Source organism: Artemia franciscana, chromosome 9 (genome assembly GCF_032884065.1).
Source record: "Artemia franciscana chromosome 9, ASM3288406v1, whole genome shotgun sequence".
Taxonomy (NCBI): domain Eukaryota; kingdom Metazoa; phylum Arthropoda; class Branchiopoda; order Anostraca; family Artemiidae; genus Artemia; species Artemia franciscana.
Genome location: NC_088871.1, coordinates 5,262,163 through 5,289,456, shown reverse-complemented (window position 1 = coordinate 5,289,456; position 27,294 = coordinate 5,262,163). Strand labels below are relative to the sequence as shown.

Here is a 27,294-nt window from a genome sequence, read left to right as displayed (position 1 = left end):
ATATGTAATAAAAACATGAGAATACAAAACTTCTTTACGTAAGCTAATTTATAAGTTACGTATATCTTTTACTAAAAAAAAAAGATTCGTAAAAAATTAAAAGTTCTAGTTGCCTTTATCTTAATTAACCAAAAAATCGGAGGGCAACTAGGCTTCCTCCCCCGCTCTTTTTTCTCAAAATTATGAGAAAGTTATTTAGCAAAAAAAAATAATAAATATGCAAATTTCGTTTGAATTATTCCTCTGCGGAGAGCCAAAATCAAAACATGCATTGATTGAAAAACGTTCAGAAATTAAATAAAAAAACATTTTTTTTTAACTGAAAGTAAGGAGCAAAATTAAAACTTAAAACGAACAGAAATTACTTCGTATATGAAAGGGGCTGCTTCCTCACCAGCATCTCGCTCTTTACGCTAAAGTTTTTTACTGTTTTAAAAAGAAGAGTTGAAAGAAAGAGTCAAACTTTAGCGTCAAGAGCGGGATGTTGGTGAGGAAGCAGCCCCTTTCATATACGAAGTAATTTCTGTTCGTTTTAAGTTTTAATTTTGCTCCTTACTTTCAGTTAAAAAAACTTTTTTTTATTTAATCAAAAACATAAAATTGAGGCCATATCCAAGAAAATCTCAAGAACAGTCAACACAATGAACTATTTGAAAAATGAAGTAGACAGAGTAATCTCTGATTCCAGCCTAACAATGGTGTCACTTGACATTGTTATTATGTCTTTGTTGAACTTAGCTAATGATGTCAGTAAATTTGAATTCGCGTTATTTGAGTTAACAGGGGGATCCCTTTCTTACGACTTAGTAGATCCCTCGGACCTTAAGATCATCCTAAACGAAATAAAAACTCACTTAACATTTGGTCTCCACTTACTAGTAGAACTAGAAGTAGCTAACTTGTTTTTATATGTTACCAAACTAAAGGTGCATATCATCGAGATTAATGAACAACTCTTTGCAGTTGTCACAATTACATTAATTAATCAACAATCCATATACGACCTGTACAAAATATCTACCTTCCCCATTAACATAAAAGAGACAAACTTCTTCATGAGCATCATCCCAGTAGCGGAATATATGTTAATAGATCAAGACAGGAGAAAATACGCACTAGCAAATGCCGAAGAATTAAAATAATGCGTGTCATTTGAAAATTTGGTCTGCCAACTAACATTACCTATATATAACGTAAAGATAGTATCATGCATGCTAGATCTGTTCCTAAAGGAATCACTGCAACAAAATATTCCCGACTCTTGTGAAGCCTTAATAGGAAATACCCAAAGAGAAACTTTCATTAATTTACGGAACGATTTATGGTTATTCATAGTACCTAAAAAGACGGTAGGAACCCTATCCTGCTACAACAATACAGAAAAAATTGACCCCAGTTATCGAACCGAAATATTGTTTCAGGACGTTGGAACTATTACAATCAAACAAGGTTGCAGACTTGTAACTAAAGAAACAACTGTGCAAACACCTCTTATCACAACCAGCACTAACGTTTTGAGCCCAAAAATAATAAACTTGTCCTTCACAATTCCGAATATAAATAATGAGGAATCTAAAACACCCATATGGCCAAAAATAGAAAAGATTGAAGGTACAATGCAATTAACAAAAATAAAGGAAGCGTTAGATATGCAAATACCCTTATTCACTGACGAAGACCTAAGGTTGAAATACGTGGAGAGTTAATACGGATTGTTTTCACCAAACTCATGGTATAATATTATAATCACTATATTCATGGTATTTCTTATTTCACTAACAACAATAGCGCTACGAACAATTAACTATGGAAAGCTCTTGAAGTGAAGAAAGATAAATAATGATGTAATTGAGGCACAAGAGATGCATCAATTAAACCCTACTGCTCCCGATTATATTTAAGCCATTTTGACAGGGAGGATGTGAGGATACAGGAAAATTGAGAGGTCTTTTCCCGTACGTTCACATATCCTTTCCCTACTGTAGGAAATATTGTTGGTGTATAACAGCTAAATGGCTATGATGCAGTATACTGTGTTTCTTTTTGCATATACATCAAAAATACTCTTGGCAGAAAATCTTATGTAAATATAGACCTCCAACAAGCACGAAAAAATTCGTTCCTTTCTTTTCTTATGTGCAAGAGATTTAAGAGGTCGTCTCTTGTAATTTTACTACTCCATTTCCAAACTAAAAATATTCCAAGGCATGGTGTTTGAAACGCTATGATGCAAAGTTGTATTACTTTTCGACAAATCAAGCATTGGAAGTTAAAAAAAATGGATAAAAGAATGATCCAGAGTAAATTAAGGCCTCTATGTAATCTTATATTTAACCACGCCTTTTGTTCAGTGTTTTTATATTTACAAGTCACCATAATGATATAATATTAGTGTAATAAACCTAAGAAAATTCTTAATTACTATATAACCTCATATACCTTACTTCGAATGTACCTAAAAAATTATTATACATTCAATTTCCCTTTGAATTTTTAAACAATATTACTGTTATGCAATTTTATATTATTATTATGCAATTTTATGTTATAATAATGCTTCATAGTATCGTATCGCTAGTATCATTTTATGTGTTGACAACATGATTCTGCTTGGAAATTTTTTATTACAGAACTTGGCATACTCTTGACATTGGCCGACGATAGGTCATGGTCAAAAACTGGAAAACACCTATCATGATTTATCAACCACCGAAGAATGCCCGAAAAACACATCTCAACGAGACAACGAGACAGCTATCACTCAAGTGACACCTCAAATAGCACCATCTATTGTACTACAATCTTTTTCATCTTTCTGACTGAACACCGTAGACTAGAGAAGACGTAACATCCAGCCAGCGGGTACAACCACAACATACCCACGAAGACACCATAGATGATAACATAATTCAATATGGAAACCCAATATCAGCAACGTCACAGACCTAGATGAATATTTAGAACAGAACATCCTAAATCCCAATTTTATAAACTTAGGAATCAACTACAAAGCAAGGTCTTAAATACTACCTCAGTCGATTGAATTAAGACAATAAAAATAACGCTTAAAATGCAGAAGAGAGCGGGAACGGGACGGAAGAGTCATAGTACCGGCAGTACTTTTGTACTTAAACTGATGGGGATACGTGTTCTGGGTCCTGTACTTCCCATTTTGTAAAAGCGTAAAAACAACACAGACTTCACAATTGCTAAATTTTTAAGCAACAAAAACACTTAAAGGTGATAGATTAGAAAATGACATTATATTAGTTCAATCAGTAAATAGGGCAAGGACACGAAAATTGTGATTGGTGTGAAAATAATATATCAAAATAATAAGTGATGAACAATTAAAGTGCCAAATAGTGAATGAAGGGTTTAAATTAAATAAAAGTTCCAGTGATGATTTTTTATATAATGTTGTATATTCTCACACTTTATTGTTAAAATACCTGGGATCAATTAAAAATTAAATATAATAGATAAAATTGTTTTTAATTCAAATTAAAACAAACAATTGGAACCAGGTATTGATGTGTAAACACAGTTAATGTTAAGTGCTATCGTTATGTAATTTTATATAATTTTTATAAGTGCAAGGGGTAGGATAAATACAAAGTGTAGACAAATATATCTATAAAATTTTGAATTATCATTATACTGCTACTACTACTAATAACTCACTGCAGCACCAAGCCGCCTGAGGCCAGCACAGCTACGCACGCTCCCCCTCCAACGTAATCTGTTTAAAGCCTCCCTCTTTACACCCTCCAAGGAAGTTCCCATTTCCTTTAAATCTTTATTTATGAAATCCTCCCAACCCAGACAAGGACGACCTGCTTTCCGTGTAGCCCCAGATGGTTGGCCAAAAAGGACAATCTTCGGTAATCTGTCATCCGTCATCCGTAGAACTTGGCCTAGCCATCTCAACCTTTCTTTCATTATAGCCCCAGAAAGCAGGATTGAACAACACTTTTCGTACAACCTACTGTTTGAAAAACGGTCAGTCAGCCGGGTAACCAGAACAATCCGACGGCAATTTCTCTGGAAAACATCTGGTAAGTTTTCATCTGCTTTTCGGAGTGTCCATGCTTCAGAGCCATATTTGACCACTGTCATCACTGTAGCTTCCAATATTCTAATCTTGGTTTGTAGACTTATCTTTCTATTCTTCCAAACTTTTTTTAACTGTGAAAAAACACCCTGGGCCTTAGCTATTCTACTTTTAACATCTTCACTGCTCCCACCATCTTTACTAATAATACTACCAAGGTAAATGAAGCTCCCAACCTGATAAATCTTTTCGTTACCTAATATCACCTGTTCATCTTCACTTATACCTAGCCTCAGTGACTTAGTCATCTTAATATTAATTTTCAAGCCTATTTTAGCACCCTGAACTTATAAAACCTCTAAAAATTCATTCATTTTGCTCACACAATCATCTAATATGCTTAAATCATCAGCATAATCTAAGTCCAGGAGCGTTCTTCCTCCCCATTTGATTCCATGGTCTCCAATTTCCTTTCCTGTGCTCCTTAAGGCGAAGTCTATCAAAATGATCCATATAAAGGGGGATAGAACACAACCCTGGTTAACTCCTGATTTAATAGAAAACCAGTTGCTAACCTCACTTCCTACCTTAACGGCAGCAGATGGAATTATAATAAAATTATTTTTTTAGACAATAAGAATTAAAAAAATGTAACGTTTAAAGATAGGGATTAATCTAATTGATGAGGGCATCAATTTACAACGGGAAAGGGGATATGTAACATATAGGCCAGCACCTTCTCCCTCCCTTTATAAAATTCAGGAAAAATCTCTCATTCATAGCCCCTGAGAAATTCTTAAATTCACGACTAAAATTCTCATTCATACCCCTTTGGTAAATTTCAAATTAGAAAAAGATTTAAAATTAAGTCTGGAATTTAGCAGTTATTCAATACTTTATGGGCTACCTGCCTTTAAACACAAGTCAAACAAAAGAGTAGAAATGTTTCTTTTTGAATCAACCAATCAAAATCAAGTCTATAATGAACCTTTGAACTCAAAGAGAAAATACTTCCTTTTTTGTCTCTTGGGAGTGGAAACTGATTGCTTCAAGATCGGGAATACCAGTCGTATTGCGACATCTGCAGTAGAGGTCAACGACACAGGTTGCCCCCAAATTCTTGTTTAGAAATCAAGTCTTGGAAATATATTAGCGCGACACAGGCAGCTAGCAGTTCAGTTTTATAAGAGTCTTATGATATTCAAGTTCCAGTGTTCAAGTGAACCCTTTCATGTTATAAATTATTGGAAGTGTTTTGTCCAAAGTTGTATGCAAGTAAGAAAATAAAACTCATTGTCCTTAATCATCTCTTGTCCATGTACTAGGGCATCAGGTACAGTTCCTCTAGTCTTCAGGTACGGTCCCAGGGAATCTATACTACTTCAGCAGACCTCGAACATCACTGACATGATTCTGTCTCCCAGGTTACTGGGGATTATCTACAGAGCCTTTTTATTCTGTTAGCAATTTAGCTCCCATATCTCATATCAACATTAAGCTACCAAGACTTAGAAAAGTCCTAAGTAACTCACGGCAAAAATCCCCCCTTAAGCAAAACTCACAACAACTTCCCTCATAAATAAATATCTCACCCCCCTCCGTAACATTACTGCAACATCCCTCACGATATTCAATGAAATTTACAATTTAATAACCTTGGCCATTTGTAAGACGTTGCAGATAAGACCTTACGATAACCTAGATGCACTATGCTATTTTGACAAGCAGGATGCCGTTACACTCTTTTGATTTAGTGGAAGTGTTAGTTGCAATAGTAGAAGTTTTATTAGTAATTACAAGCATAGTCACTAAATCAGCAGCAGCAGCTTTGTAGTCACGAGTTGTGACCACGCAAGACAAAGCAAGGTGAAATCAATGTACGACAAAAACCCATACATGCGCTGAAAATAAAAGTGACAGCAAAGTTAACAAGAAATCAATGATACACAACTAAGTCAAGCATGGTAAAGCCAGTATAAGATGCACATTTCTACCAGGCAATTTCAGAAATATCCAAAACCGACACAAAAAAGAGAGGAAAGTGGAAGGTAAACAATAATCGGAAAACTAAAGTGAGGGGTTATACAGTATAAGAAGTGGTGATTATTAAAACCAAAAAGAGACGAAGGAACCCTACTTATGGTTTATTCGTAACGGTTTTGATGGAATAAGTCTTCTTCCTCAATAATTTTTTCTTTCATTTAGATGAAGAAACAGGAGCGATCTTACTTACTCAGCATTTTTTTTTCCGTATCAAAGAGAAAGCAGCAGAAAGGATGAAATAAACGATGGGATTATTTGTTGTTACTTCAAAGTATTCATTGTTAACAAACTGACATAAGTTAAATTCTAACATTTATTCGATACGCAAAATTTAGTGAAAAGTTTTATCATATGTGGGGCACAGAAGTCTGCATAAAAACAAGTTTTGCGCTGCAGTTCTGCTTGTGCAATGGCCATGAATTTAATCCACATGAAGATTGGATATATTTTGGACCTCCGACTATACAGACAGTTCCTTGCAAAATTTTGGTTATAATCAGGTGCAACAAGCTTACGTTTTCTACCAAAAACCATTTGTGACGAAAACCAATATCCTAACCTTGAAACCTTGTTTATGAGGCTCAATGGGTTATGTCCTCTCTATAGGTGCATTTTATGACCTTTCAGTCATTCTGAGGGAAGGCTATCTTACAATTTTAGCATATAGGCACAAAATAAAGTACGAGAGGGGATTTTTTGCTCTCTAATCAATTTTGGCGCTTAAAAGGATCATATATGACTTCAAATTTATGATCGAATGAGCTCCCTCCTGAGTTTCTACGACATCTCCTTCTATGTAGAAATTTGCCAGATGAAAAAGCCTCATGAATAAAAGGAATATCGGCTTACTTTTAAGATATGATCTAGTCAAATCTTCATAATTAGAACAAAAATAGGTTCCCTAGATACCTAATGCTCTTGCTCCGGCTAGATAACACAGGCTCTTTACTTGCCTGACGCCACCATTCAACATAGTGAATCTGTGTGCTGAACAGCTTCCGAAAATTTAAGCGCATTTTTTTGTCACGGAAAGTGCTTAATTTTGCCTGATGAACAGTAGTTTCATTTGAAGCTCTAAAAGTACTTTGAAAAATAATCGTTTTAACTTGTCATGGGTGAATCTACATAAAGAGTAAATCTAATTATGTTTGCAAATTAGTGCACAAAAGCATCAACTTAATGAAGAGTACTAGAAGTTTTTTCAGGGGAGGAGTTCGATACTCAACAAATTTTCCAGGTGCCGTTCTTCGGACCAGTCTAGGAGAATAAATATGTTCCCCTGATGGTTTTCAAAGAATAAAATGTGGTTTATTCTCGTAAATTGTTTTCTCATCGATGCTCATTCATCAAAAACAGTTTTACAGAAGATGCTTTTAACCATAATTATTTTAGAAAACAACAATCTTGTCGCAACTTTCTTATAAAATTTTTATTTACTCAATACTATTATATTTTTTCCAGCGCTACCTTAAGAGATAGGAGAGCAGAAGTAAATCAAGGGCAAATTCTCCGAGATTTGTACAACACAGAGTTATCATGGCAAAAGTACTGTAATCAAAATGAATTAACAGAAAAACCGTGATGATGGACAGTGGAATCATTCACAATTAGAATAAGTGAATTTCAAATATTGCAATGCTTTCACCTTTAAACACCCTGTTCTAAAAAATAAGTGTTGGCAGTAGATTCTCATACACAACTATTAGAGATAATTGGTAATAGAATTGGAGACAATTGGTAATATGAGACAATTCTTAGGGATAACTTGGCACTGGACGCTACAAAATACAGACCAGTACAGGTGATCATTACCCCACCTATGTTTGAAAAAGAAGAAAAAAAGATATAGATTTTGGACAAGACCATTGCTGCAATTATGTGGTATTTTTGAACTTAGGTATATGCAATCTAGCTTGACAAATTAACAATTCAATGATACAATGGTGCAGACGGAGCAATTTAAAATAAATATAATATTAACTAGTCCTGCAGTCTATCACGTTTCGCTTCAATTTTTCGGCCTTCTCTTTCGTCCAAAGAAAAACGTAAATAATTATTTTAAGTACATGGTAAACATTAAAATCAGTTCTACTTCAAGCATGCATAATTTTCTACTCCCTTTCATTATCTTCTAATGTGTCAAAATTTTTGAGTCAAAGAACTGAAATAACCTCGGACTACCTGCTGATACTTTTTGGCCGAAGACAACAACCCTACTAAAATGCTCCTTATTGATTTATCTTTGCCAATGAGAGAATATACGTGCTGGTGCCCTAGATACGAAAAAACAGATTCAGCTTGTTTTTAATTATTTTTTTTTGTTGGTCCCGGTGGCAACATTGTGCAGAAGCACCTTTAGAATAACCCAAGAGATTTTTACACCAGAGTATATTAGGTAAAAATGTAGACATGCTTAAAATCCCTTCATTAATCCTCTCGCATACTCCTGGGGGAAAACGGGAGAAACATTATCCTATTTCAAACAGTAAAGAAAGTTTAATACTGAAGACCAGTTATGACTCTGGGCAGGGGGAGGAGGGCAGCTACCTCCAGTTTTTCCGACATTAAATTATTGTTTATCTTGTATTTTTACGCTCCTATTAAGATGCTTAATTGACTAGAAATTGTCAGAGTTGTAATTTTGTATACCTTGTCCCCTCCCGGTTTATATAGCCTAAACCGTTGCATACGTGTAATTCGTAGCTTCATTTCTTTGACTTCTTAAGAGTATTATTCTTATTCTTCCATGCTCTCTGTAGACTAGGTTGGGAAGATGAAGGTTGATGTTCCGCCCATAGAGAGAGCTTTGGGTCTCTTGGGTGCACCATATGCACCTTATCCGTCCCTAGATCTTCAGGGAGAAATCCGGCTGCGTGGCCTCACCGTGGCAGAAGGGTGGCAAAAGCCCTGCCAAGCTAAACTTGACAGAAGCTGGCAAACACGCAAAAGAGGAGCTATCAGATTGGGGACCCTTCGGTTAAATATATTCCCCCAAACCGATATAAATAGTAGAAAGAATTAGAAAACCAACTTTGGCTACGGCATTCCCAGCAAGCGATGCGTCGGAGCGTCCGGCAAATCCCTTAGTAAGGGGTGCTGGAACTTATAATCACTGAAATACCCTGCGACCTGGACCTTCATAGCAGGTGAATGCGAAAGATATTGTATAGACATTCTATGTGTATCCAAAAACCGGCTAAATAGAAATCTAGAAGATAAGCACATCAACACCCTTGGCGGAAAACCCGAATTCCACCTTTTCAACTCCGGACATAGCGATGGCTCTGACAATGCACGGGGTGGCATCATCTTTGGTACTAGAGCAGAAAAATCCCTAGTTGAATGGCAGACAATATCACATCGTTTGGCTAAGGCCAGTCTTAAAAGCCCCTGTTCAACATTACTGTCATCTCAGCCTGTGCACCAACCAGAACCACGGACGAAAGTACAGTTGACGAGTTCTATGATGCCCTGATCCAGTCATTGAGAACAGTCCCAAACCGTGATCTACTCATCCTAGGAGGTGTTCTTAACGCCCACGTTGGAAGTATCGAGACAGATCATGAAAGAGCTTTTGGCAATTAGGATGGGGCGATAGGTGCAAGCGTGGAAGGAGATTCGTAGAATTTCATCAGAATCTTGTATTGACAAATACGTTGTTACAACATAAACCATCCTAGAGGATCACCTGGCGCTCTCGAGATAGAAGAGCCGAATCTCAGGTTGATTACTTACTGATTTCCTCCCGATGGCGAAACTCTATACAGAACTGAAGACCTTACCGCGGAGCCGACACAAGAACGGCTCAAATCAAATGCTGCTAAAAGCTTCCCTGACCTTAAAGCTCGCCTCAAAAAAACGAAAACAACCTCCTCCAAGATACGCCGTAGCATATTTCAGGATAAAGCAGTTGCATAAGAGGTCCACTTGAATTATCCAACCGTTTTGACATCCTATCTATGGACGACCTCTAAAGAAGTCGTTGGCAGGCACAAATGGAAGCAGAAAAAGTGGATCTCAGGCGATATCATCAAGCTATTAAACCAGAAACAACAGATCGAAAGTACCAAGTCCAAAGTGTTCAAATCGCTGAGAAAAGAATGCCGTAATTCCCCCCCCCCCCGCGACTGACAACGCTACTGGGACCACGCGGCAGCAGATATGCAGAAGGCTGCAAGTTATTCAGATACAAGAAAGCTTTAACAACTACTAAAAGAAGCAACTTGGAGAAGTAAACAGATTTCAGCTGAAGTGAGAGGCAAAGATGGAACGCTTCTGTCAAGGAAAGATAGCATAATTGCAAGATGGCAGTACCACTTCCAGAAGCTGCTGAACCCCAGTCGCAACATCCCTTCAACTCAAACGCCTTCCAATAATAGCGCCACTGCACTTCAACCAATCAAGCCTAACTCCAGCTCAACAAGCCCCATACAGCAATGTCAATATTGACCCCCTCAATACAAGAGATCAAAGAGGCAATCGAGAAGCTGAGGAATCACAAGGCGTCAAGCACTGACTCCACCACAGCCGAAGTTCTAAAAAGCTTCTCCTATTCTCACTGAAAAACTCCAGACGATCTTTTGATCAATGTGGTCCCATGAACAGTTTTTCTAATAATGGCAAGATTCACTTATAATGCCAGTGTTCAAGAAAGGCAACCGCACTGAATGTATAAATTACAGAGGAATCTCAATAATCAGAGTTGCGGGAAAGATCTTTCCAACGATCCTGCTTAGGCGATTCCGCAACAAAAGAACCCACTCCAACTAATCTAGTTTCCGAGCCGGCACGGGCCTTATTGAACAACTCTTCACCCTGAGACATATTTCTGAAAATAAAGTCGAGCATCAACAAATCACTGTCTTCATCGACTTCAATACGGCATTTGATTCAGTCATGCGGGGAGACATTTTGATGGCGATGGAAGTGGATTGTGTCCCACCTAAGATCATACGACTCATTCAGGTTTACTATCAACACACAAGAGCTTGAATCCAGGTCAATGGAGAAATTTCCCCGCTATTTGATATCCCCTTCGGTGTGAGGCAAGGGTGTATACTCTCTCCCGAACTATTCAATTTTGTCATCGATTGGGTAATCAAAAAAGGAATGCTAAACATTGAAGGAATCAAGGTTAGCCCTGATTTCAATACCACCGACCTGGAATATGTCGAGGATGGTACTCTTCTTGGCTAATCCGTTTGTGAAGCTCAGAGCATGCTTCTGGAAGTCTCGGAGGTTGCTGCCCCAGTGGGGCCCAAGAGTAATATTGACGAGACTAAATATATGTTTAATACCCCAGATATGAACTCTACACCTATAACACTTGACCAAAGGGTGATTGAAGTTGTCAATAAATTTAAGTGTCTCGGATCGTACATCTACACCAACGCCGGATGTAGCGAAGAAACCTAATTTTGCATTGCATCAGCTTCCGCTGTTTTCGCACAGCTATGGAAGCCACATAGCAAAAGGAGGGAAATCCACTGTAGAACAAAAATTCCAGATTTACGATGCCCCAGTCCAATCTGTCTTACTGTACGGCTGGGAGACATGGCCCTTAAAAGTCACCGAGGAGCACACCCTCAACACTTTCGAACACAGATGCCTGAGGGGCATATTGGGGTTACACCTCTTCAAACGAATCCGAAATATGATCATCCGCCAAAGATGTGACCAGAAGTACGACATCACAACTATCATTCGACGCCACCGCTTGTCCTGGTTTGGCCATCTTTGCCAAAAAACGACCAAGAGTTTTAAAAATCAAAGTCTACACTGTAAACCAGTGCCTGACTGGAGGGCAAGCCAAAACGTGGCTCAACACCGTCAGATCTGACCTCGAGCAGATAGGCTGTTTTCGCAGGCATGGTTGCAGATGGAACCCTTCACAGCTTGAAATTGTCACCCCATTAACCCAAGAACATAACTTGTGAAATTCAAGAGTCTGTCTGTTCTTGCTGCAAGGGAAAGCTACATAGCTTGTGGTTTGATCCAAGAACAAGTAAGTACGTAAGTACAAGTAGTCTTATTCTTCCTCTGCACCGCTATGCTGATTAAATCCTATTTTTCGGTCTTTTCCTTACCATCATCAGTAACTAAACAATTTATATTCCTATTTAAACTGCCAGAGATAAGTCTTATGCATCAAACTTTAATTAATTATACAATTCCGCCATACCACTTTTGCATTCATTGATAGCAGTGAGAAAATGGGAGGGTATGTTAACGAACCCACAAATTGTACTAACTTCTTAAAAAAAAAAAAAAAAAAAAAAAAAAAAAAAAAAAAAAAAAAAAAAAAAAAAACCAGCAACATAAGGCCCACCCAACCCTGAAAGGCAGCAACCCTACTTAATCATGGTAAAATTCTCCTAAGCTAATCTACGCCCATATTGTACCTATTAGATTTCGAATGTCTTGGAAAAAAAATGATTAATTATCACTAATAGAAAAATGTCTCCTTTAATCCAATCATTAACTTAAATTACGTCAATTATTCAATTTCCACTGGAAATTTCTGTTTTATTAGTAGAGTCACTAGACGCTACACTGCAATGGTGCTTAAATTACGTCAATTATTCAATTTCCACTGGAAATTTCTGTTTTATTAGTAGAGTCACTAGACGCTACATTGCAATGGTGCTTATAGTTTTCAGTACCAATCTCTCCATTTTAAATCGCCAAAGATCCAAGCTTCCCATCCTCTTTAGTCTAAGGTCAACTATACTAATGCATTGTCTTATTTATCCATATTTTGCTTGAATTCCACAGATGACTTTGTGATTTCGAACCACAAAAACGGTGATCTTAATAATAATAATAAAAAAAACGCAAGAGAATTACACATATTAACAGTAAATAGGGACTCAAATTACATAGTCGTCGAATGGAAGTAATTGCGGTATCACATAGAAACCCATAAAGATTGTCGCAAAATATAAGAATGAAAATTCAAGCTGGCCTATAAGAGGACAGAAAAAAAAAATCTACGATGTCTAGCTATTCCTAGCTTGAACTAAAACGTTGTTCTTTATCCAGTTTATCTCTGTAACAACAATAAGCGACACAGCTGCTAGTTTTTATTTTAAAAGCGTCTCTACTTTTTTATTTTGCTTGGTGACACTATATTGTCCGCGGCACTGGTAGTTTACAACTGACATTCCAGCCATGCTACAACCTCAAACATCCAGTTGTCTATTTGATTTGGCTGTCAAATATTTGCCCTAGAAGACACCAATATCTATCTTAAAAGAAACAAGAGAAACACGCTAAAAATATTTTATTTTCATTAAAGAAAAATTAAGAAAAACCAGTCACAGCGAATAAGCTAAACTACATATGGATAAACTTTGACTGTGCCATTACTAAAGGAACGGTTAAATTAAATTGAAATAATTTCGAAAACACCCTTTCCACGAAAATCCAGGCATGGAAACAAAATAATTTCTCTGTTACACTGTAATATCAAGGGAAACTAACGTTTGCTTAAGATTAAAAATGCATCCTGTTACGTAGAATGTTTTTAATCTGGACTTGGGATGTTTTTCCATTGTTTTTTTTACGGCAAGTCGCGTGCCATTGCAAAGCTTTGATGGGTTGATATTTCTTAAAAGTATTATTGGTACGCCTATTTTTAGTTGTAGCACGTGCGGTGGAAACCCTGAAAGATCTATGGAATTTAAAAATTCAGATGGATAATTAACCGCTTCATTTGATTCCAAAACTGTGTCGACTGACTTGTAAAGGACTGCCTGGTCTCGAATCTTGGTCAAAACAATATTGTTGATTTCGTGGACGTCTATATTTTTGGGTGCGAGAATCGCTCTTTCACTTAGCCATTTATTATTTTAATAATTTTTTAGAATATTCGGAAATACTTTTTCAATCAATTCATTTTTGGACGTCACTAAATTACAGAAATCAGCAGGTAGTTGTATACGTCCCGAAATTGAGTCTGCTGGGAGCTTTCCGTTTCCAATTGCCAGCAATTGATCTGAAAATGTTTGACCAGAGTCATCGTTTTGCAATCGGACACGCATATTTGTAGTTAATTTTAATATTTTTATGTGTGCCCATAAATTAGAATTTTTCAGGCAAGCATTCATTTCGTCTGCAGGAGTTGATCTAGGTATTACCTCCTAAAAATGGTTTTCAGTTTGGTACCGATCTGGTGCAGCACATCAGACAAACATTTGGCAATGCCTTCACAATATGCGGTGCTGGCTACCCCACAGGTCATCCTGACGCTGAATCATACGAAGACGATCTGATACACCTCAAAGAAAAGGTGATATTGTTTTGTTACTATTTTGATGCCGTTCGTAAATGCTGTTCATTCAGCCACACTTTTTACGAAATGTTTACTTGATAAATGCTGTTCATTCAGCCACGCTTTTAATGGAATATTCAGTTAGTAAATGCTGTTCATAGTCCACACTTTTAACGGAATATTTACTCAATAAATGATATTCATTCCCCTACATTTTAACGAATATTTATTTAGGTAAATGCTGTTCATTCAGCCATATTTTTAATGGAATATTTAGCTAATATTGCAGTTCATTCAGCCACACTTTTAATGGAATATTTAGTGAAGTAAATGCTGTTCACTCAGCAATACTTTTAATGCTTAGTTTCTAAATGATGTTCATTCAGCCACACTTTTAATGAATATTTAGTTAAATAAATGCTGTTCATTCAGCCATATTTTTTATGGAATATTTGGCTAATATTGCAGTTCATTCAGCCACACTTTTAATGGAATATTTAGTGAAGTAAATGCTGTTCATTCAGCCACACTTTTAACGAAATGTTTACTTGATAAATGCTGTTCATTCAGCCACGCTTTTAATGGAATATTCAGTTAGTAAATGCTGTTCATAGTCCACACTTTTAACGGAATATTTACTCAATAAATGATATTCATTCCCCTAAATTTTAACGAATATTTAGTTAGGTAAATGCTGTTCATTCAGCCATATTTTTAATGGAATATTTAGCTAATATTGCAGTTCATTCAGCCACACTTTTAATGGAATATTTAGTGAAGTAAATTCTGTTCACTCAGCAATACTTTTAATGTTTAGTTACTAAATGATGTTCATTCAGCCACACTTTTAATGAATATTTAGTTAAATGCTGTTCACTCAGCCACACTTTTAATGGAATATTTAGTGAAGTAAATGCTGTTCACTCAGCAATACTTTTAATGTTTAGTTAGTAAATGATGTTCATTCAGCCACACTTTTAATGAATATTTAGTTAAATAAATGCTGTTCATTCAGCCATATTTTTAATGGAATATTTAGCTAATATTCCAGTTCATTCAGCCACATTTTTAATGGAATATTTAGAGTAAATGCTGTTCACTCAGCAATACTTTTAATGTTTAGTTAGTAAATGCAGTTCAGTCAGTCACACTTTTAATACAATATTTATTTAGTAAAGGCTGTTCGTTCAGTCACACTTTTAACGGAATATGTATTTAATGAATGCAGTTCATTCAGCCACACCTTTAATGGAATATTTAGTTACGTAGATGCTGTTGATTCAACCATTTTTTTAAATGGAATATTTAGCTAATAAATGGTCTTCGTTCAGCAATACTATTAATGGAATATTTAGAAGCTGTCCGTGGGGGGGAGTGGATTTCCGTCATGATTTTAAAAACGGTCAGAAATTAGATAAAAAAAAGAAGTAATTTCTAATTGAAAGTAAGGAACAACATTAAAACTTAAAACAAATACAGATCGATCTGTGCATGAAAAGGGCCGTCCCTTCCTCAAATCTAAAATTTTTACGCTAAAGTTTGACTTTGTCAAAATTCTTTAAGAACAACTGCTGAAACACAATAGCCGTTGAATTGGAGTTTGTGCTTTTTTTTTTATATTTTTAGCCTATCCATCTTACCTCTTACTCGGGTTTCCATAGCTTTCTACCTTTCTAATTCCTCACAGACATAATTTCTTCTCCTCTAATATATTTTATCTACCTTTTTCGGGAAAATGTTTTTTTTTTCATTTCCTAATTGTAGTTGGTGCTTTAAGTCTAAAAGGGGGGGGGTAGTTTAATTAAATAATAGTGTAATTAACTTAATGAGATCTAATTAAATCAACTAATCTCATTAAAATATAATAAAATAGTATAATTAAATACTGAACTAATCTAATCAACATCAACTTAAAAAAAAAATCATAAAATAGCAAAAATCTTCAAATGTACCCGAGTGTCAAAGATATCTTGTATTTTCTTGCAGCATTAGTCAACTGTTTTCGAAATTTAAGTTCTTTTGATATATGCTTTCAATCGAATAAAGTTTGGCGGCTTTCTGCGATTTTCTTTCAAGAATATACTGGAAATTTCCCCTCGACAAAAGAAGAGAATATGTCTGTTTTTTTTTTGTTTTTTTTTTGTTAAAATTATAGAAACGTTTTAAAGAAACATTCAATAAGAAATATGACTGATTAAACAATGTTTAATAACTAAACATTCCATTAAATATACGCCTGAACGAATAGGTTTTATTAAGTAAATATTCCATTCAAAGCGTGGCTGAATGAATAGCATTGATTAGCTAAATGTTCCATTAGAAGTATGGCTGAATGAACAACATTTATTAAATAAATATTCAGTTAAAAGTAAGGCTGAATGAACAGCATTCACTAACTAAATATTCTATTAAAAGTATTGCTGAATGCAGTGGCGTCATTTAGGAGAGGGGGGATCTGGATGGGGCTATAGCCCCCCTGAATTTAGGAGAAGTTCCAAATCAGTAGTCACAAGTTCTATTGATAATGAATTGAATATGGTGAAAAGAATTTTGTGCAAAAAGCTGTTTTCAATTAAAACAAATCCATTATTAATAGAGCTGTACTTCACAATAATGTATTGTGAGCTTGATTTTAAACATATCTATTTATTATTCCTATTTCAAATATCACGATACGTTTATATTGCCTTTTTACAGCCACAATGACCGACCTTCATTACAATAAAGTAATCAACCCAGGATCCGTGATAAAATGTATATGTTGGTTACCTGATTCTGGAGCAGAGATCCCCTCTATATATACGTATTATGTACAATAAATTTCTTGGAGTCTCTTATTGAATCTTTCCTGAGTCGTGTGTGATTCAGGTCTTCTCTGTGTCCAGACTTTTTAAATAAAACACCATTTGGTACAACGATGGACTTTTTGCGTTCCTAGTAGCCACAGACGTATTATTGTTAATAGGCACCTTGTCGCATGGGATTTCGCAAGTTCCTTATGCTTTTTCAGCTTTGTTTCCAGTCAAAATTATAAATTTGGAATTTGAATTCATTCAAAATGGTTATTTCATAAATTTTGTTTCTGGAATTTTGAGAAAATCAAAGGCTGAATTTCAGACCAGTTATTCTTTTTATTATTTCAAGAAAAATAAGAAAAATAAAAATCATATATCTTATAAAAAATTGTATGCTGTTCAAAAATTGTAAAAATTGTAGAAAAAATTGTATCAACAATCAAAGACAAAATATCTTGACTTCAAAACCAAAAGGCTTTATCGACGGGGGGAGGGGAGGACTTAGCTTGAACCAGCTTATAAAAAAGGTGAAAAAAAGGCATGAAAAAACAAAACAAATAAGAGCTATACTAGTAAAACCTGAGCATTGAAAGAAAAACTCAGACCTAGGTGTCATTTCAAGGAAATTTAACCAGATATCCCTATTTGTCTAAATAATTAATGTTCTTTTTTAATTTGACATTATAATTCATTTTGGCTAGTTTTTGATGGCACTTGGTATTAACCAAGTGACATATAGCAATCGCAAATTCTGTCGGTCTGTCGGTCCCGGTTTTGCTACTTTAGGCACTTCCAGGTAGGCTAGGACGATGAAATTTGGCAGGCGTATCAGGGACCGGACCAGATTAAATTAGAAAGAGTCGTTTTCCCGATTTGACCATCTGGGGGGGAGTGACTAATAATTCTGAAAAAATAAAAAAATTGAAGTATTTTTAACTTACGAACGATTGATCAGATCTAAATGAAATTTCATGTTTGAAAGGATATCATGTCTCATAGCTGTTATTTTAAATCCCGACCGGATCTGGTGACATTTGGGGGGGGGGGGGTTGGGAGGGGAAATCCTAAAACTTGAAAAACACTTAAAGTGGAGGGATCGGGATGAAACTTGGTAGGAAAAATAAGCAAAAGTCCTAGATACATGATTGACATAACCAGAACAGATCCGCTCTCTTTGGGGTAGTTGGGGGAAGGTTAATTCTGAAAAATTAGAAAAATGGCGTATTTTTAACTTACGAACGAGAGATCGAATATCAATGAAATTTAATATTTAGAAGGATATCGTGTCTCAGAGCTCTTATTTTAAATCCCGACCGGATCTGGTGACATTGGGGGGGGAGGAGTTGGGAGAGGGAAACCTAAAATCTTGGAAAACACTTAGAGTGGAGGGATGAAACTTGGTGGGAAAATAAGCACAAGTCCTAGATACATGATTGACATAACCGGAACGGATACGCTCTCTTTGGGGTAGTTGGGAAAGGGAGGTTATTCTGAAAAATAAAAAAAATTGGGTATTTTTAACTTACGAACGCGTGATCGGATCTCAATTAAATTTGACATTTAGAAGAAAATCGTGTTTCACAGCTATTAATTTAAATCCCGACCGGATCTGGTGACATTGGGGGGGAGTTGGGAGGGGAAACCTAAAACTTGGAAAACATTTAGAGTGGAGGGATCCGGATAAAACTTGGTGGGAAAAATCAAAACAAGTCCTAGATACAGGATTTACATAACTTGAATGGATCCGCTCTCTTTGGGGTAGTTGGGGGGAGGGGTTAATTCTGAAAAATTAGAGAAAATGTGGTATTTTTAAGTTACAAACGGGTGATTGAATCTCAATGAAATTTGATATTTAGAAGGATAGCGTGTCTCAGAGATCTTATTTTGAATCCCGACCGGATCGGGTGACATTGGAGGGGGAGTTAGGAGGGGGAAACCTAAAACCTGGAAAACACTTAGAGTGGAGGGATCGGGATGAAACTTGGTGGAAAAAATAAGCACAAGTCCTAGATACAGGATTGACATAACTGGAATGGATCCGCTCTCTTTGGGGTAGTTAGGGGGGGGGTTAATTATGAAAATTGAAAACAATGAGGTATTTTTAACTTACGAAAGGGTTATCTGATCTCAAAGAAATTTGATATTTAGAAGGATATCGTGTCTCAAAGCTCTTTTTTAAATCCCGAACAGATCTGGGGACAGTGGGGGGGATGGAAGTTGGGAGGGGAAACCTAAAATTTGGAAAACCCTTAGAGTGGAGGGATCGGGATGAAACTTGGTGGGAAAAATAAGCACGAGTCCTAGATACATGATTGACATAACCGGAACGGATACGCTCTCTTTGGGGTAGTTGGGAGGGGGAGGTTAATTCTGAAAAATTAGAAAAAATTTGGTATTTTTAACTTACGAACGGGTTATCGGATCTTAATGAAATTTGATATTTAGAAGGATATCATGTCTCAGAGCTCTTATTTTAAATCCCGACCAGACCTGGTGACATTGGAGGGAGTTTGGGGTGGGGGAACCTAAAATCATGGAATATGCTTAGGTTGGAGGGATCGGGATAAAACTTGGTGGGAAAAATAAGCAGAAGTCTTAGATACGTGATTTACATAATTAGAACGTATCCGCTCTATTTGGGGGGGGGGAGTTAATTCTGAAAAATTAGTAAAAAAGAAGTATTTTTAAATTACGAATTATCTTCATAAAATATCACATTTAGAAGGACCTCGTGACTCAGATTTCGTATTTTAAATTTTAACCAGATCCAGTGTAATTGGTGGGGGGGGGCAGTTGAGAGGAACCGGAAATCTTAGAAAATACTTAAAGCGGTGAGATCAGGATGAAACTGGATGGGAAGAATAAGAACCTGTCTAAGACACATGACTGACATAGTCGGACCGGATCTGCTTTCTTTGGTGGAGTTGGGGGGGGGTTAATTGAAAACTGAGGTATTTTTAACTTACAAAAGGGCAACCAGATCTTGATGAAATTTGATATTTAGAAGGGTCTTGGGCTTTAAAGCTCTAATTTTTTATTCTGACCAGATCCTGTCACATTGGGGGGAGTTGTAGGGGGAAACCAGAATTCTTGGAAAACGTAAAAATTGGGGTATTTTTATTTTACGAATAGGTGATCGGATCTTAATAAAATTTGATATTCATGTTTCAGAGCTCTTATTTGAAATCCCGACCAGACCTTTTGACATTATGGGGAGTTGGAGGGGGAAATATTGGAAAACACTTGGAGTGGTGGAATCGGGATGAAGCTTGGTGGATAGAATAAGCAAATTTCCTTGATACGTGATTGACGGAACCGTACTGGATTCGCTCTCTTTGGGGGAGTTGGGGGGAGGGGTTCATTGTTTTGGTGAGTTTGGTGCTTTTGGACGTGCTAGGACGATGAAAATTGGTGGGCGTGTCAGGGAGCTGCACAAATTGACTTGATAAAGTCATTTTCCAAGATTCGACCATCTGGAGGGCTAAAGGGAGAGGAATATTTACGACAAATTAGGTCTTTATAACATACGAGTGGGTGATCGGATCTTAATGAATTTAGATATTTAGAAGGACATCGTGACTCAGAGCTCTTATTTTAAATCCTGACCGGCATTAAGCCTCTTATTTTCCTTCTAAATCAATCTATTGATTCATATAATTTTGCTAGAGCTCATACCACATGATCGTTTGGCTCTTAGGTCGTCTTGCCTCGTCCAAAGTGCCATATGAGCTCTTAGCTCTTGCTCTTAAGTATAGCAATATATGTTATCTTTATATTCCAAAACGCTTTAAAATTCACTTTCCAACAAGACAAAACAACAAAAAAATATTAAGAAGGCCTTAGAAGAAGGGGGTGGGGCTGAAAGTACTACCGTTATTTGTGAATTTTTCTTATTCTGATTGCATATTTTCGTTTTTGGTAAGTCTTTGTAACGAAAGTTAAACACAATATTCAAAATACAAACCTTAATCATTAGGATGCAAATAGAATACTGATCTTAAAATAGTTTAAGGGGCTTAAATCTTATGCCATCACTGTTTGTCTTAATTTGTGTCATTTTGAGTTCAACCAAATAGTTCCTTTTCAATTCTACTCGTTTTAAAATTAATCCGTTCATTTGTATCAGTATCTGTTATCTATATGTTTTATCTCATTATTTATTTTAATGTTTTGTTCCTTTTAGTTTTATTTATGCATCAAAAATAATTCCTGTTTATTATTATTTCTGATTATTTCTGATTTCTTCTAGTTATTTATTTTAATTTTTGGTGCTTTTTGTTTTCATTTATGCTTCAAAAATAATTCCTATTAATTGTTGCTTTGAACTATTATAAGACTTTATTGCTCCTTGTCTTAGGTATCGTGCCACTCTTCAAGACAAATTTGTTGCACGGTTTTCTAAGTAACTAATAATATTAACATCGTCACAGAAAACCTTTTATGATTTTTATTGTTTATGAACAATTAAAAAACTTTTAAGGAAATTTGGATATATTTTCAAAATTTCCTTTGTAAACAAAGAACACTAAGTCTTAAGAAAAAAAAACAACCTATAATAACTCAAACTCAGTCAGTACTTGATAAGAAAATAAATAATAATAACTGATAAGAAATAAAAAATATTTTCTTACGTACAATAAGGTTAAGCAAAGACACTTTGGTTGGAAAATACTATTCGTGTTTTCTTTTATCAGACTTATAAAGAAAAATATGTTTTTCAATAAAATAAACAGTGAAATCATTTTATGAGCCAAACAAAAAGTTCAAAGACGTTAGAAACTGTCAAAACTAAATGTACAGTCTTGTTTGTTTTTTTTTTTTTTTTTATAAGAAACAAAGGTTAGAACAAACTGAAATAAAAACAAGTAAAACTGATTTCAAAATGAGTGCAACTTAGAAGGGGAAGGTTAACCGATGTAACTGAAATAGGATATACGGCTGGATTTCGATGGATAATGGATTAAATATTTTAATCTTATGTCATAGAGATAGAAAACCTGGTTTGACTTGGATCAGAGCGAGTATTTTGGGAAAAAAGTCTACCATTCTATAAAAGAAATAAAATACATTTTTAAACCAACAATTTGAAAAGAAAATGTTTGAATTTTGGATAGATGGACTCAGCAATTTACGTTGGGAGACGGAAAATTGCTTTGAAGTTAAACTTAAAACGAAAAGAAATTGCTATTAACGAAAAAATCCAGGATAAAACAAACACAAATCAAGATAATTAATCAAGATTACTGAGAAATATATATGTGGAGGAATTTCTTAAGCTCTCTTTAAGAACACTTAGCAAAAAAACTATTATAGAAAAAATTGATGAAACCCAAAACAAAAATAAATTAAAAAGGATAATTTAAGAACTGGACTGTCGCCACCTCACACCCTGATCGTTTCTTCGTTTTCCGTGCTTTACTGAAAACATAATATGCGGGAAACATAAAATTACTGAGACATCTAGGAATTGATACTACTAAATTTTTAACCATGAATATAGTTCACTTGCAGCAATTTTTATTAGTACTTTCTTCCTATTAAACATATTACAGTCAAATTTATTGAAAAATAACTGGTAAATAGTATTTCTTTATTGGTTAGTTGAATATGTTGTACTTCATTAACCTAGTTACATTTTTAAATTACTATTTTAGTTGTATATATTGACTGGAATGTCAAGATTAATGCTTTTTTGATGTCCTAAATGCCAATGCAAATGATTGCAACTGCAGCTACTTGTGACTGTGACTCCTTGTGACTGTGACTTTCTTTGGATATAACTGCTTGCGAATGTGAATGCACCTCAAATAACAATTGCTTGTGACTTCAACTACATCTAGCTGTGACGACCTACGCCTGTGGCTGCTTGCAATTGAGACGCCATGCAACTGCGGCTACTTGCAACTACAGAAATTTGTGACGACGATAGTTACTATTTGTCTCTTTGACTGCAACCACTTGTGAAGGTGACTACTTGTTGCAATAACTCTTTTCGAATGCACCTGTAAATACCTCAGATAGTGACTTCTTCTAACCCTGACTTAATATGACTGTTTCCACTTGCAATTTGACTACGACTTTTTGTGGCTGTAACTACTTTTGACTGTTTCTAATGGTGGGTTTGACTGCAACTACGACTACTTGCAACTACGATAGGAATTACTAGCAACTTAAAATATTTGTAACTGTAATTAGCTGCAACTGAAATTCCTGATGAATATGTCTTGGAGTAATTACATCTGTGACTTCTTGTATCTGTAATTTATAAATTTGACTGCTGTTGCAATTTCTACAGCTACAGCCGTGCATTTTTCAAACTTTGAAAAATGTCAAACTTTGACTACAGAGTCAAAGTTTGACTCTTTCTCTTAACTCTATTTTTAAAACAGAAAGAAACTTTAGCGTAAAGAGCAGGGTGTTGAGGAGGAAAAACCCCTTTCATATACAGAGTAATTTCTGTTCGTTTTAAGTTTTTTTGTTGCTCCTTACTTTCATTTAAAAAAGCTTGTTTTTTTTATTTAATTTCTGGACGTTTTTAAATTAATGCATGTTTTGGTCTTGGCTCTCCGCATATAAATAATTAAAACAGAATTTGCATATTAATTAATTGTAATTAATCGGAAGATTTTGAGAAAAAAGGAGCGAGGGAGTTCCTTAAGAATGACCTCTGAATCACAAAGGCCGTAGAATAAATAGTTGAAATTACTAAAAATATTTTAGCGTCAAGAGTGAGGTATAACGAAGAGGTAAACCTCTCATATGCGTAATGATTTTTATTCGTTTTAAGTTTTAATGCTGCTCCTTACTTTCAGTAGAAAAAACTTTTCATATTAATTTTTCATTGTTTTTTCAAATAAGGCTAGAAAATCCTGCGCCCCCTTCATTGAAATTCTCTTCTACCATAAGACGTTTTACCTTGGAAATTTCCACCCACGTACCCCCCCCCCTAAACAAAAAAACGCGTGAAAACGTCTGTACACTTCCCAATAACCATTACTATATGTAAACACAGGTCAAAGTTCGTAACTTGCAGCCCCTCCCACGGGGACTGCGGGGAGTAAGTCGTCCCTAAAGACATAGTTATTAGGTTTTTCGACTATTGTGAATAAAATGGCTATCCCAGAATTTTGATACGGTGACTTTTGGGAAAAAATGAGCGTGGGAGGGGGAATGGGTGCCCTCCAATTTTTTGGTCACTCAAAAAGGGCACTAGAACTTTCAATTTCAGTTAGAGTAAACCCTCTACCGACATTCTAGGACCACTCAGTCGGTACAATCACCCTTGGAAAAAAAACAAACAAAAAAAACAAATAAAACCTATTCCGGGATCTGTCTTCTGGCAAAAAATGTGAAATTCCACATTTTTGTAGATAGGAACTTGAAACTTTTACATTCAGGTTCTCTGATACGCTGAATCTGATGGTGTGATTTTCGTTTAGATTGTTTGACTTTTCGGGTCGGTTTTTGTGTGTTTGCCCGTATTTTCTAAAATGAGGCGAATTTTCTCAGGCTCGTAACTTTTAATGGGTATAACTGATCTTGATGAAACTTATATATTTAAAATCAGCATTAAAATGCAATTCTTTTGAAGTAACTATTAGTATCAAAATTCCATTTTTTAGGGTTTCGGTTACTATTGAGCCGGGTCGCTTCCTACTACAGTTCGTTACCACGAACTATTTGATGCCAAATATATAAAATTCATTAAGTTTAATGTTATCTATCAAAAGCTAAGGGCCTGAGAAATAAGTTGCCCATTGTTTATATATAATAATTGTTATTGGGATGTATGTAGACATGTCCAGGTGAATTTTACACGAATAAAATCAGTTTCAGGGGGGGGATAAGCAGAATTCCTTTATAAGATTATTTCACTTGTCTAGCTTTGTCTTTGGCGACTCGATTTTTTTTTCGGGGGGGGGGGGGGAGATAAACTGTCCTGAGAAATTTTCTCGGGGATTTCCCGCTGAAGAAATTCTCCAAGGGGGGATTTTCCATTGGAGAAATTATACATCGGGGAATTTTCCGCAGAAAAAAGATTCTAATGGGGGGGGGGGAAACTTCCCAGAGAAATTTGCCATGGGAGGAAAAATTTCCGGCTTGATTTGAAAAATGATCAGAAATTAACAGAAAAAAGTCCTTTTATCAAATAAATGTAGATTACAGAGAACCTATTACGTGGAATTATCCGTACGAAATTTTCTGGGAGAATTTTCATGGATGGAGGGGGCATTTTTAACGACTTTATTTGAAAAACAATCAGAATTTAAAGAGTAAAAAATTCAACTGAAAGTAAAGAGCAACATTAAAAATTCAAAAAAACAGAAATTATTCCATATATGAGAAGGCTGTCTATCCCTCAACACCTTGCTATTTACGATAAAGTTTGAATTTGGCCCAATTCTTTAACAATGACTCCTGAAACACAGGTGCAGTTTAATTGGAATGTAAAGCTTGTGTTAACCGTGAAGAGCGAAGGATTAAGGAGGGGCTAGTCCCCTCATATATGGAAAAATTTCTCTTCGTTTTGAGTTTTAAAGCTGGTCCTTACTTTCAGTCTATTTTTTTTTTTATTTAATCACGGATAAACTCCACAGTCCCCCTTGTTGTTATTGGTCTACAGGGGTAGATCTGCAGGTCAACAGCGGCAGATCCAGGGAAAAAAGATTTCCCTACGATCCCTCATTATCTTCCTCCAGATCCCCTAGTGTCAACCCTTCAGAATAAATTCAGGTGTTCCTTTCTGAACCAAGTCTATGGAATATGTTCATAAAAACATTTTCTATTTATTTACTGGGTATGTTAATAACAGCAAACTTGGTCCATTTCACTCAAAAGTGGCATAATATCCATCCAATTTGAATAAATACTGCCGTATATTAGCTCAAAAGCACTGTCTAGGCCTAAGCCTTTCAACTAGGCCACTGGCACCCACAAATTTTGCTTAGAGCACAAAGGACATGATGTTTCCATACTTAAAGACGGCGATATTCCAAGATTTTCTTTTGATTGTTTCAAAATTACGATGTGTTTAAGGCAGGTTTATTTGGTAGATCTTAAAACAATTCTCATTCGCAAAAATTCAATAATTAAAATCAGTTTATTGCTTAAGACAGCTTCATCTTCAAAGAAAAGCTATAATAGAAAAAAAATAGAAAATTTAAATTATTGATCCCACATTCTTCGGCAGAGATGATTGTGTTTTTCTTTTTCCTTTACTCCGTATTGTGTTTAATTGTGAATTGTTTTTCAATATTTTTCATTAATATATTTCTTGTAAGATTGTTTAAATGTTATTATTCCGCAGCATATATAGCATGCCACCGTATTTTTGTTTTTTTTGCTTCTTTTTTTGTTTTTGTTTTTTAATTCTGTTTTTTTTTTCGTATTGTCTGTTTGCCTTGTATTTTGCAAAGCATTTAATGTTGTCTTTATTCTTTTATTATTTTTTTTCTTTTACTGCTCCGTCTTCTTTCTTTTGTGTGACGGGTTTTCAAATAAATAAATAAATCCACCCTTAGCTGATGGAATATCATATGTTTTTAGGGGTTTATTTTCTGCAAATTTTTCATAGCAATTTTTTTTAAACTTCAAATTCTAAAATTACTTCTTTCATTTTAAAATTATTTTAAGAACATAGGTTCCATGAATAAAAATGGGGATCATGGAGACAATAAAACTGTGATGAAAATTTCAAAAGTGGACGTAAAAACCTAAATGCAAACATAATGTACAAGAAAAAAAAATGAAATATCTACCTTGTGTTTGATGCAGTGCCATCTATAACACCTCTTGTATGATTTTCTCCAGGATATACAGCTCGTCCTTTACTTCGGGCCCTGCCAATATGTTGATCAAAGAACGTCCTATCAAGCACATCTGGAGTAGTTTTTGAAGCCTGGAAAACAAGCCATAAAGATCAGAGAAAAAAGTTATACAGGATCTAATATACAACATACGAAGAACAAAAAAAAAGAAAAGGATATCCTAGTTGGCTCTATTTTAGTATTGTCAGATGTTGATTTCAAGCCTTTTGTCGTTTAATTTAGGATGGATTATGTCAGATCATGGTTGCAACAATAGCTACAATTTAGCACTCATAATGACCAAAAAAAACAAAAAACAAGACA

At 35.4% G+C, this 27,294-nt stretch overlaps 1 long non-coding RNA gene across 1 annotated transcript in view; it reads right to left on the bottom strand.

Moving 5' to 3' along the window:
• The window catches only part of LOC136031571 (uncharacterized), a 130,462-nt gene extending 103,404 nt beyond the window's left edge, over nt 1-27,058 (bottom strand). The window contains exon 1 of the long non-coding RNA XR_010618529.1: nt 26,923-27,058. This is a non-coding gene — a long non-coding RNA (uncharacterized LOC136031571). The remainder of the gene's footprint in view (nt 1-26,922) is intronic.
• Between the last annotated feature and the right edge of the window lie 236 nt (nt 27,059-27,294).